Source organism: Ischnura elegans, chromosome 3 (assembly GCF_921293095.1).
Source record: "Ischnura elegans chromosome 3, ioIscEleg1.1, whole genome shotgun sequence".
Classification (NCBI taxonomy): Eukaryota; Metazoa; Arthropoda; class Insecta; order Odonata; family Coenagrionidae; genus Ischnura; species Ischnura elegans.
The window spans coordinates 74622363-74635757 of NC_060248.1; the positions used below are offsets into that span (position 1 = coordinate 74622363).

The window sequence follows — 13395 nt, forward strand, 5'->3', positions numbered from 1 at the left end:
ATTCGCGCAATTCCGCGCCATTTTAGAAATTAATGCTGCTCTAACCTGCGCAATTCCGTGCCTCGTGTAAAACGGCCTTAAGACTTGGCCTGGTCATGTTTTAGATGGCACGGCCCGCGTCGTATGCATTAAATTCATTGTGGAAAAAAACAACTGCATTTCATTTTAATATGAAGTTTTACGACAACTGCAATTTCATTAATAACTATTACATTCATTTCCTCTAGCTTTACAAAAAATTAAAAAAAGAAGTGCGTCGGCCGGGAATCGAACCCGGATCAACTGCTTGGAAGGCAACTATGCTGACCATTACACCACCGACGCCTTCGACATCGCTCATTCACAATTTGCATGTGATATACCTAATTTATATTACCCTGCCATTACATTCATATCGAATTAATTTGTAATTAACCTACAGGACGCAGTGTATATACTTGGGAAGTTCTAGGCCTCGCGTAGTTAAAAAAAAAAGTTACGCTATATTCAGCTGACCGTGAATGGATTTTATTCATTCAATCCATTCACAATGTTTGTTTCTCAGCTGAGGCTCAAAAGATTAACCCGTCCTAGAATCAGCTCCGGTCGTGATGCTGACATGCTTCCCATGACAGTGGACATGGTATTGCTGCAATCAGCATCATTAAAGTAGGCCGGTGACTTATTTTCGTTTCGGGGAAGAGGGGGGGCTCTAGCCCTTACATTCACTCTTTACATTAAGTCTGGGGCGGATCCAGGATTTCGTTTTTGGGGGCACGAGCAAGGAAGGCTGTATCAAGGATTTTGCTCTGGGGGGCACAAGGATATTCGGTAATAAAAATCGAACGCCATAATAACGGGACGGTATTAAAAATCTTGCATATATTTTAAGGGTCTGGGGGGGGGGGGCACGTGTCCCTGTGCCCACCCCTAGATCCGTCTATGCACTAAGTGATTACTTTAAATTTCAACAGTTAATAATTTATGCACCAAATTTTCGTATTCTATTACTAATTAATAGTTTTATTTGAAAAGTAGCGTGATCGTGTCCGTAGCAATTTCCTAGTTTATGGTCTGATCACGTGTCGTTCTCCTGTGCGCTTGGCCTTTTTCGAGCGCATGGGTATAATTATGCAGGTTAGCACTTTTTTGGAATTTGAAAACATTTTTGAAATTGCGGGAATGCGAGCTCGGAATTAATGCCGCTATACGCGATGAATGACCTTGTGAATGATCATGCAAATGAAATCGTTCGCCACGTATTACTGAAAAATGAACCGTCATGCGCATGATCTTTCAATGAAAATTAGAACATGTTCTATTTTGCTCGCATGATCCTGTGAATTATCACGTGATCATTCAGCATGATCATTCGCATGGTCATTCACCGTGTATAGTGGCCTTTAGAGCAGGGGCTATTTTTCCATATCGCATCCATGCATTCTAGCAATTCTAGCAAGCTTTACACGACGCTATTTGACTGCGCCTTCGTACATACGTCAGATTGCGCAATGACGTGCCCCGTGTATTAGTGCTGCGTGCTTATTGTGGAATCACCCCGTGCCATACACCCTGGTGGTGGCTTGCACGGTACTTAATAGATGTAGAGACATAATAATATGAGACGCCACTCCAAAAATTCAGCGAAGGGGCTCGTTCTCACTAAGTTTAAAAATTGCGAAGCACTGGACAGGACCAGTGTCACCTTCCTCATGTAAGGGAGGTAGACTCATAAAAAATCTGCTGGCGAGCGTGTACTGTGCAGGCTAATCTAGAAGGGTAATTTTTATACAAATATTTTTGACGGACGCTATTAACATAATAGAACATTAACATTTGCCGGCCTCGGTGGCGGCGGGGTAATGTTCTCGCCTGCCGAACGAGAGGTCGCGGGTTCGAGTCCCGCCTGGGTAGGTTTCCCCGGTCCAGGGCATGGTTGTTTGTATACGTTTACTAGTTACATTTGTTGAACACCCCGGTGTAAAATGGCCAATAAGAGCTGTATCCGGTGGTTTGAGAATAAAATTAAAATTAAAAAATTAAAATTAAAATTAAATGGTTCACATTGCGCTGGAATGTAACGAAAGAGCTATCTACTGAATTTCATTAAACTCAGCAAAGAAAATATTTTGCAGCATATCTATTGAAATAAATACTTTCAATATTCCACGATAATAAAATTTATTACGACTTATGTTTCAATGTTACCACATCATCTTCAAGGATGAAACGTTGAAACCTTAGTGGTAACAAATTTCATAATCGTGGTAAATTGTAAGCATTTTTTTCAATATGGAAAAAATTCACTCCATCCTGCTTGAATCTTCGGACTTTATTGGAAGGATTTAGTTTTGGTGCTATTCAGTGAGCGGGGGGACATCAATAGGGAGTTTTTTTTTGGGAAGCGGAATGCTTAGGAATTGGTGAATATGATATTTGGGCGATTTCAGCAAAGGATCGATTATTAATCACTCTCTTCGATAAGTGTGCAGTCTGAGCTGCGTCCACCGATAGTAACATGCGGCATTCCATCACTGATGCAGAGGAACATGCATAGCACGCTGTTCTCTGGACCCAAAATGCCTACTCATGAGGATAAGTGCTGAGAGGTGAACTCAAGTAACTAAACGCGTTGCTTGAGGGTGAGTTAAATTTATCCTACCTAAGCAGTCTGAAAATGCAACGCATGCATACTGATATGCGCTTGGCTTGTCTATTAAGGCAAAATTCTCCGCTATTTCATTTTTCACATTCATGAAAACTAATTGTAAGGAGGAAGAGACGCGCCCTATAAAAATTGCTGAAGAAAATGTCGTCGCAATTTGTACCAAATTGCCCACCTGACGATCAAATTTCCATTAATAAGGAGTAGGTTCTAACAGTCGTTCACTTCTGGTCTTAGACAGCTGGTACTCGACTGTTTGGCGAACTCAGCTGTTCTCCAAAAGAGATTTTTAGTCCGGAGCTTATAGCGCAGTCTTCAGAGTTCTCCAGACACAAAATGCCCACTCGTGAGGAAAAGATCAGAGAAGTGACCTCAAGTAACTAATCATGTTGCTCGAAGTTGAGTTAACTCATAAATCTAGGATTCAAAAGGCTTATCTAGGAGTCGGACGTCTTATCTATCGTTGATGATTTTTTTCGGGTGTGCCCCGACGTTGCGTGGCCATTGCTGGTCACTTTTTCTTAGGGAATGAGGATGGTCTTTCTGTCTAATTTATTCTACCACTTTTCTCATGACTTCCGTTTTCCTCTTCATTATCTTCCTTCTCACTCTATCGACCTTTTTGGTACTCACCATTCCTCTGTAGCATCAGATTTTGTACAATTTCCATTCTCAATCTAATTAAAACATGATTTAATAGGACAGAAAGGGTTAAAATTTTACATGGTAACTGCCGGAAAACGTTGAAAATGTTTTTTTTCGTAAAGGTTTCGTCCTGGTTTTTCTCTACAAACTGTCGTTATCAGTTGCAATTTCGAAGAAATATATTTTTTTAAATTATCGTAAAAAATTTCGTAAGTACAGGCGAAAAAGTGAACAATTTCCACTTTTTGACGCTTGCGGCTCTACTTCGTGGAACCGCAACATAGGAAACGACACGCTTCATGTTCCGTGTCGTCATTATTGTAAAAGTTCAAAGATATGCTTCCTTTACAACGCTGTGAGGGCGCGATGTTTTTAATCATCACGTGTTACAAGGAGCAAAATCTGGGAGGAAAGCGATTCAAGCTGTGGTTAACCAAAATACGTAATGACCCAGTTTTGGTCGCGTGAATGATCGAGGAAGTATTTCTCGAAAAAAAAGCCGCGATTCAACTTGTGGTCAGTTGATGGTTTGTCACGCCCGCAACCCTGGCCAGAGCCTTTCTCACCAAATCAATGCCGAATATAACTCCAAAGTTGATTCCCGCACGTGTTGTGTCGTGATTGATAGGCACACAGGCTAACGTGTTTTTTTTATTGTGACGCTCACAGGGGAGTGCGTATTTGTAGTTGTGAAGCATGGATGATGAAAATGGCAAGCAAGTTAAGAGTAGAAATCGCCCGAAACATGATGCTACAAAAGAGCGGTGAAGACCCAGTGGATCGATAGTGTGAGAGGAAGATAATGAAGACGAAAACGGAAGTTACGAGGTGTGTGGGCTTCTAAAGCATTAAGGACAGTCTTTTTTCCTGAATTATAACATGGTTAAAACTAGTTACTGAATCATTATGGAATTTTGGGGGAAAATTCAGTTGATAATTATCAAAATTTTCCTGTATCTAAAATATGGACTATTTAAATTTTATTAAATACTTGGGCATAATTTTAAAAGTGGAGGTATGTGGACAAATGCCTGCTATTTATGCTCTAAACATTTCAAGATAATGTATCTAACATTTCAACAATAAATACCTCGCGGAAGATAGCCAGTACAGCGGGAGTGATTCGACGCACCCCTATATATGAATAAAAAGAGGATGTCTGTTTGTACGTCCGCTATGTGTTCCTATACGGCTGAACGAATCAAGACCAAAATTAGTACATTGGTGCATTTCATGTTCCCTAACCCCTTAATGCCACATTTGCTTCGTTCTCTCATTACCAATTGTTACGTCACATCATACAACTTCTCTTGTTGGGCATCTTGCCATGTAGGCACGCCTTTTGGCTCTCTCAAATGGGAAATCACTCAAAATATACTACACTTCAAGGCCGTACCCAGGATCAAAAGAAGGAAAATTATGACAACAATTTATTAGTTTTTAATATTATTTTCTTGGATAAATAATGATTTTTATTTTAGTTCCCTGCCTTATGCTTGTATACAATTTTCTTCAAAAGAAACTTTGTTCAAAACTTTCGTTTTTACTAAATTATTTTTGCTTCTAGGGGGGTGGAGAGGGAGGGAAGAAGCCCCCTCCTGCCCCCCGCTGGGTACGCCCATGCTACACTTACCTATTTATCCTCTCGGTGCAAACCTTTTACTGGGGTATGCGTTCGCACGACATTTTGGGTCTACGCTCGTAAGGACACATGCAACGATCGATGCTATGGATAAAGCTGAGGGATAAAAGCTGATCTCATGCGCGGAATACGGAAATCGATACCTATATACTGTCACCATAATTTATGTGTTCTTTTACCTAAAAATTCTGATATGTGAATAGAAATTCCAAGTTTCCCACTTCTCTGGGTAATATCCTACCCGAGCTACGCCGGGTAGCCTGCTAGTTAACAATAGAACGCGTCAACTTCGGCCATCATGAGACAGCCTGGCGAAGACAGTTATCGATGGGCGAATGGAAGTGAATAACGGCGAAGGAACAGCCCCGATGAGATATATGGAACAGATGATAAAGGATATCAAACAGATAAGTTCTGTATTTCCTAATTGATTAACCGACAGGAATTGATTTGAGGACTGCGTCAAATTAATCCCAGGATGAATGACTTTCGATGGGAATTAATATCTCTGGATGGTTTTGATGAGTAAAGCGCTTGGAAACTGACCAGAAATCGTGTTGGGATGCGGGCGAAAGCTCCGGACAAAAAATTACTTAACCAAACGTAACCGGCTACCAAACGGTTTGAAAATACGAGGCAGCTCATGAAGTGGTGGTCACTAAAATTTTAACGGTGCAGTGTTTTTGGGAATGAGCGATAACACAATGAGCCAGTAATTAATATTCTACCTAAAACTTGCATGATTAGTTATCTAGCTTGAGCTTTAAATTTAAATGTTGTGCATAAATGACAAAGCCAGCGGTAAAAGTTAAGAAATACTGGTAGCAGGCCATAAAGTGGAAATTTTGTGTTTTATAAATCCGTGCTCTTTTGAACGCTGAGTTTCTAGGTGAGAGAAAATTAATGTCCAAAATATATGTAAGGAAACAGTTTATCGAAACTTATATTGGGATCGCGCTTTTGCACCGAAGTGAGGCATGGACAATTACAGCTGCGGAGAAATCAAAATTGGAGGCCCTCGAAATGTGGGGCTACATAAGAATGATGAGGATCAAATGGGCCAAAGTATTTTTCGGTCCTTTAAATAATGGACAAAATATGGCTGTTAGTTGTCAAAGGAGGAGGCCGCTGGAAAGATTTGGAATATATAATGTGTGTATGGGAAATGCGCTCGGTTTCTGGGAAAATTGGCCGTTTACGGAGGTGGCCGCTACACAAGGGCGATCTTTTGTGAAGATTTTATTACACAGGGAGAAAAACGTAATTTTGCCATGGTGAAAACTCTTAGTTGGGCTTGGGAAATAGACTGTACCACGCTATTTTTGTAAAAGACTCACGCTATAGGCTCATACTGGGGTTAACTCGGTGTGAGTTTTTAACGCTATTGAAGGCCTTTTGTTCCGTCCAGTAAAATAAAATTGCATCACCCGAGTGAATAATTTTAACAGCTTTACCTGATTGCCCGTCTAAGGCAGAAAAAATTAAAGAGCTCAGTGCTATCCGCACTGCCCAGCTTTTATATTACTGCACTGCTATACAAGTTCATTATAGAAAAGGGAAACAGTAATTAATTTTGGGCTTGTTTCCCAATATTTTTATAACTGATCTGTTAAAGTTCTCCTATTTGTAAGAAAATATTTTTTTCCGCATTTGATCCATTAGTTACTCTTACGATAATCCGCGACGAAATGTTTAAGTTCTTGACCGCTTCATACAAATAGTCAGGGAAGGATACGGACTTCCCTTATCCCTGACATCCAGTGTTGGACGCTGTATGGTGATTCCCGAAGCCCAGCGAGAGAATTTCGCTCTGACAATGAGCCAGATAACCAAGCCGATTCTCCATAGAGAAGGAATTTTCACATTCATCATAGTTAGTTTACAAGTTAATGGCTGAATTTACATTTTTTTTAAACTCGTTGGCCACCCATTTTCCCACTCATATTGGCAATTTACGGATTAAGCGACAAATTTGGGTTGGAATGAACGACCCCCTTGAACCTAGTTGAGATGATTCCTGTAAACGTGAGATGAATGCAACCATAACCGGTGCACATTTTCATGGCTATATTTGTCATACCTTGGCAGTGGGAAGTATCTTTGACTCAATTTACTCCAATGTATAAGGAAATGGAATCACTTCTAGTAAGCAGGAGTTTAGGAAATTTAGAATTACTAACTTTATAGGAGTGCAGTAAATCAGTTATTAGATTAAAACCTAATGATACCCGCGTTCAAGTCACAAGCTAGAAAGTGATCAGATATATATGTTTGCAAATGTTTTTCAGCGAAAGGTTAAAAATGAATTAATATAGTCTGCATACGACCAAAGTTTTCATTAGCACCGACCATATACAGGCAAAATACGCAATTTATTAAAAATTGACCCTGTCTAATGGTCTGGAGTGATGCAGCTCAATAGAGAAAATATATGTAAGCGGGAAACATTCATCACACGTAGGAGATGACTCACGTTAAAGGATACGTTTTCGATGGAGAACCTGCTTATTTAGCTGTTAGAGTCAGGAAATGTATTTATGTAAGTCAAGCAGCTAAAGCAGATGCTGGTCCGACATATATGTTTTCATTATATAGCGTGTCAAGGCTCGATGTCAATGTGTTTTATAAAACTGACAAGTATTTTACATTTTTGCATCGGCACCTGCACTTCTCCAACCTCATTAACGTTTCTAAATTCGACAATAAATGGGTCATGTATGGATTAGTTAAACGTTTTATTTCGCATATGTTTAGGAACATGTATTGAAAATCCAAAACGTTATCCACAAAACTAGCATATAAATTTGCAAGACAACATGATATTAGCAATAAATTGGCCCCAAATGACGAGTAAATGACCATTTACGTCAATTTTTGTCCTAAATACGTCCCATGCTTTAGGTTATAAATAAGGTATTTAAACTCCGATGCTTAAAGAAAAAAAAATTGGAATTATAGTGCCTTGTTTTCATTTCTTTTCAATCTATTATCTATCATGCGGCTAACTTTATTCTTGATTTTCTTGCACTGGCACAAAAATGGCGAGATGTTAAGGGAGATGAGAAGAAGCGAGATTGAGCTCTGAAGCCCCATAATGCTCCAAATTGGATTGGGCTGAAGATGAGGAAACAGCCTCATGCCGTCAATTTGGAAAAGACGACTACCTCCTGGGGAAGGAGCGGAAGAAGTTCCTTTTGCCTCATTAGATCTTCGCTAGATTCGAAAAATCGATCTTGAACGGCAGTTCCTTGAGATGGCGAAAGAAGCAAGTTCTTTGAGCTCAGATAAAATACTCTTCAGTCTGCGCGAGAAAACCATATTCAATGAAATTCAAGGGAATTTAATTATAAAATCTACGTTTAGTTTAACGAATTTAAGAATCCACGGCTGCTCAGTTCTTCCACTTCCAGTTCCACTTAACTATTAAGCGGAACTTGCAAAATGTCTTTTATTAATAGAAATGACTTTATTACTCTGATACATTGCTGTAACTTTGCGAACTTCGAAATTAGTTGGTTAACTCCTTAAAAATGTTTTGGACTGAGCCAACAGTTTAGCATGTATGGTAGAATCCTTAGCCTTATTCATATTTTTCTCTCCTATAGAACCCAGCGAGTTATACTCGCCGGTGCCTCTTCGTTTTGGTCTCCTGTGACATCTGGAGTTCCTCCGGGCAGTGTCCTTGGGCCTTATCTCTTCAATTTATTTTCTATATGATCTTATGTCCCAGCTTCTTTCCTCGCAGACTTATTCTCTTTTTTATCCGGATGATTATAAGATCTCTACTTTCTTCCTCTCCTGTCTTCTAAGCTCATCTTCTTCGTCCACCAATCCTTTTTACTCATCATGCAACAATTTCACCGTAAAAACTATGTCTCATCTGTCAGCTAATTGAAAATCTCTCTCTACTGGTTTATTCTTTGTAATTTTTAAAATTTTTATAATATTATGTCTCTTTTCATGATTTTGTAAAAATGTTCTATTTAAATTGGCGTCACGACTTTATTCGAAAACGATTTAAATAAATAAAAATAAATAAACAAAATCGAGACTTACGGGAGAGTACGCCTACCTTCCGCTCGAACGGTCGTTTTTAGATGATGGATAATTCATACTATCTTGAACTTTTCAAGGTAAGTGGATGAGACCGTGCTTAATATTTTTCTGTATCTCAATTGTAAAAGATATAAATCTAAGAAAATAATTGAAAGGCAACATTTTCTAATTTTTGATGCAGATAAATGTTTACAACTGTGTATGTTATATCCTCTGAATATTTTAAGATATTAGCGTAATTCTTAAGCGAGTAATCTGCCGCCAAAAAAGACCAATCGAGAGGGACGTATGCGTTCGCATAAGAATAAGACTTTGAAATTTATTAAACGACTAATGACATATAATCGCTGGAATGAGGTGTTGCAATAGGGTGGTTTCCTATTATTTTTTTATTGCCTTAATCGAAATATTATTACTCCTGGAGTACGTATTTCGCGCTTTTAGATTTTTAAATGACAACATCTATTTTTCGCGATTAAATGAAAAGTGAAAATTTTCAAGCGCGCGAAAACGCGACGCTTAAGTATGAATGTCGGGAAATATCTCCGTACGTCGTATTTCTGGTTCCCCCTCCCGCCCGGTGAGGTGACCTTGAGGCGAGGCTTAGCTCTGATACGTCGCAGGATGCTAGCGGATAGCTAAGTACCTTGCTGAACGGTAGCGCTTGGCTTAAAAAAGGTTTATTAATACCTTATCAAACGAAGAAAACTTTCCGACATTAGCCAGTTTTAATAGGTGATTATTAAGACATGTTTCCCTGAGCTCTGTGCCTCATGCTTGCATTGGTAACCTCAGACGATGCATAACTCCTATCCTCTCGTGTAGAAACTAGGTCCCTGTGACGTCATGCGGAGTGGAATCGCATGGGCGCCAATCTGGCCTTTTTCAAATGAGGATAAAATCTGACCCTTGCCATTCGTCTAAACCGGTATTTCAAAAACCAAATAATTTGTGTATTATGAATACACTAATGGTGGGTAACGAATCGCAATCAATGCCTTTCGTTTTCTTTGATGAAGGAAACTACCCTATTGTTGAATGTATACGATATGGGGAGATATTTTTTGCGGTGGCAAGATTTTTCAATATTCAGTTTTTTTTTATAGAGCTCTAATTTCTTCCACGGAATTAAAGTGGACGGAAAGGAGGAAGAACGACGAAGTGATGTTATGAGGTGAGGTATCTCGTAGATGAGATACGGATGAGATAGGGATTATGGATGAGGCGAGTACTTCGCGTGGAGGGGATGCTGAAAACGGTGTTAGAGGGCATAATGTTGGGTAAAAAAGGGAGATGAAGAGGATAGGATTTTTAACCGGAATGAAAGGGATCGTCCTTGATTGCGAAATGAAGAGGGAAGTCCATGAAGAAGTGACAGAATACTAATTTAATACACCATGAAAGCCTACCTTAATCGATATAATACTTAAATAATAATAATTTCTTCCACAGAGAGGCAGAAAGTGGTAATTTGGTAATTTACGGAAGAGAAACATAAAGATGGCGGATAAAACTTTCGGAAGGAGGAAAATATTTTATTTAATTGACCAAATTGAAAATTCAACAATTATTTTTGGGGAGAGAGGGAGGTGGCTTTTGCGATTATTTTCAAATTTCTCGTGAAAATGCTTTCAGTTCAATTCTTCTCCGAAAAGCAGCGCTGCTTTTCATGGTAACAGGTCGTCACGAATGATCGTGATGTTGGGTCTCAATATCTTTTCGAGACATTATTAAAAATATCATTTATTCTGAGGATGGCATGATATAGTGAGGAACACGAGTATTCTGAGAGATTTAAAATGTCATTCTATCCCCGCACCATTGGGATAGCAACGGTGTCTTGATTAATTAAATAGGGTAGTTTCCTTCATTAAAGAAAATGAAAGGCATTGATTGCGATTCGTAACCCACTATTAATGTATTCATAATATACAAATTATTTGCTATTAGAAATCCCAGTTTAAGCGAATGGCAATGGTCAATTTTAACCGCATTTGAAAAAGGCTAGATTGGCGCCCATGCGATGCCACTCCACGTGAGGTCACAGGGGCCTAGATGCTACTCGAGTAGATAGGAGTTTTACGTCGTCTGAGATTACCAATGCATACATGAGGCACAGAGCTCAGGGAAACATCTCTTAATAATCACCTTTTAAAACTGGCTATGGTCGGAAAGTTTCCTTCGTTTGATGAGGTATTAATAATCCATAATTAAGCCAAGTGCTACCTGCTAGCAGGGTACTCTGCTCCCTGCCAGCAGCCTGCATCGTATCAGCGCTCAAAGCCTCGCCCCAAGGTCACCTCCCTAGGCGACAGCGGGAACTGGAATGACGTTACATGGTGTTTTCCCAGCATTCATACTTAGCCGTCGCGTTTTCGCGCCCTTGAAATTTAATCGCGAAAAGTAGATAGCGTCATTAAAAAATCTAAAAGCGTGAAATACGTACTCAAGGGGTAATAATCTTTCTATTTAGGCAATAAAAAAATAATAGGAAACCACCATATTAATGGCGTCACTGTCTTCGACGACTCATTGCATGCTTTTATTTTTCCAATTCTTTAACCTTCCATGGTTTTGCGGAGGGAATTACTAACCGTTGGCAAATTTTTCATTTGAATAAATGTACACGAATTTTATTGTTATTATTATTTATTATTATTATTATCAGCGTGCCTAATAATTTTTACCGTGTGGTGCACATGTGCAAGGGCATGCTGGTGATTGTTTACCACTCGCCAAACACCCTAGGGGAAGCTCACAGGGTGTTATGAAGATGTAAATTCATTCCCATTACAACTGATTTTTTCGCATCTATAGAGATTTCAATGAAAATTAGGGAATGAAATCTCTCAATATTGAAGAGGAAATCCAGGAAATAGTAATCATATTCATGATTCAGTTACGGCAGTCCCTCGCTTCCGATAAAAAAGATATCAACTCCAAAGAATGCCTGGTAAAGAATGGTGTTAGCATGAGCATATATGTGATTATTTCCATTACCACTTGTTTCTCTTTAAATTCCGTTGCAACAACCAAATATAGCCGCGAAAGAAGGGAGCTTATAATACTACATTAAAATACCAATAGGCATTTCATGTCTTGAAATTAAGGAAGTCCTAGATCATCAAGTCCCAAAAATGTAAGCGTTACTAGTCTACATCTACATACTACCCCGCAAGCCGTCTCAATAGGCGAGTGGCGGGGGTGTTAGGACATCAGCCGTTTAAAAATAAAAAGGAAATTCTCTAAAAGGCCGTTTTACACGAGGCACGTACTTTCTCAATCTGACGTCTGTACGAAGGCGCAGTCAAAATTGTATCGTATTAAGCGGTGAATTGCTAGAACACATGCGAGAATGCATGGACATGAGATGGCAAAATAGCCCCTGTTCTAATTCCGTTCATGCATTCGCGAAATTCCGCGCCATTTTAGAAATTAATGCAGTTCTAACCTGCGCAATTCCGTTCCCCGTTTAAAACCGCCTAAACGATATTGTGTCCCATTTTTTAAAGTCCTTTATTGCCCGGGGAAAACGAATTCCCATACTTATCCATTCGGCAAAATAGCTCGCCTAATTTATCGTTTCTATAGTACCTAGAAATATAGTGAAGTTCTAATATGTTCTCCATGTCGTTCTTAAACATATCTTGCAAAGCTTCCTAGTCTCTAGCGGCTCCCAGCCTAATTCGTTTAGCGTCTGCATAACGCATCTCCGATCAGCATTGTACACACAGTTGTAGTACATTGTAGTACACATACTGATAACGTAATCTTTATCACAAACCTTCACTGTCCGGGGTTCACTTCGAATAGGTACCGCATGATGGATACAATTGTATAAAAGGGGTGATACATTCTCATCGTGTCAGAAATGAAAGAAACGAGATAAATTGTTCGCCTGCTAGTTCCTCGGCCATTTTAGCTCCTTGAACCCATGGCCAGAGTCAAAGATCAATGTTCCCGATATGAACGTCAATTTACGATCTAATCAGGGTTTAGCTGGCCCATGGGTGATAACATCATTTTTTTCATTTTCCGTTTCAGGAAATCAATATCGTTTTATACATCTACGATGGAAACTCATCCCGAGAAAAATATCCTCAACGATTTATTGGATAATTCAGAATGGGGGAGGGCGTTTGTTGAGCGTTCCCAGGTATCGATCTCTGTCGTCGTTCAGAATCACCCGGACGGCGCGATCCCCAAGTCCCGTGGATACTGCAACAAATGCAGGCTAAATTAGGGAGAGATGCCGCACATTTGGTAAAAAAAAACAATATTTTGTCCTATTTTGCTTTTCCGATTAAACCAAGTAGTAAATATGGTGACTAGTCTTTTTTCTGACATAAACACAAAAACGTATGCTTATATAATTCCTCATTGAGCAGTAAGAATTATTTTTGTAAAA

At 39.4% G+C, this 13395-nt stretch overlaps 1 non-coding gene across 1 annotated transcript; it reads right to left on the minus strand.

The window, feature by feature from the left end:
* Window positions 1-252: 252 nt before the first annotated feature.
* On the minus strand, window positions 253-324 carry Trnag-ucc. The gene has a single exon. It is a non-coding gene; the product is annotated as a tRNA-Gly (tRNA).
* Window positions 325-13395: the final 13071 nt, after the last annotated feature.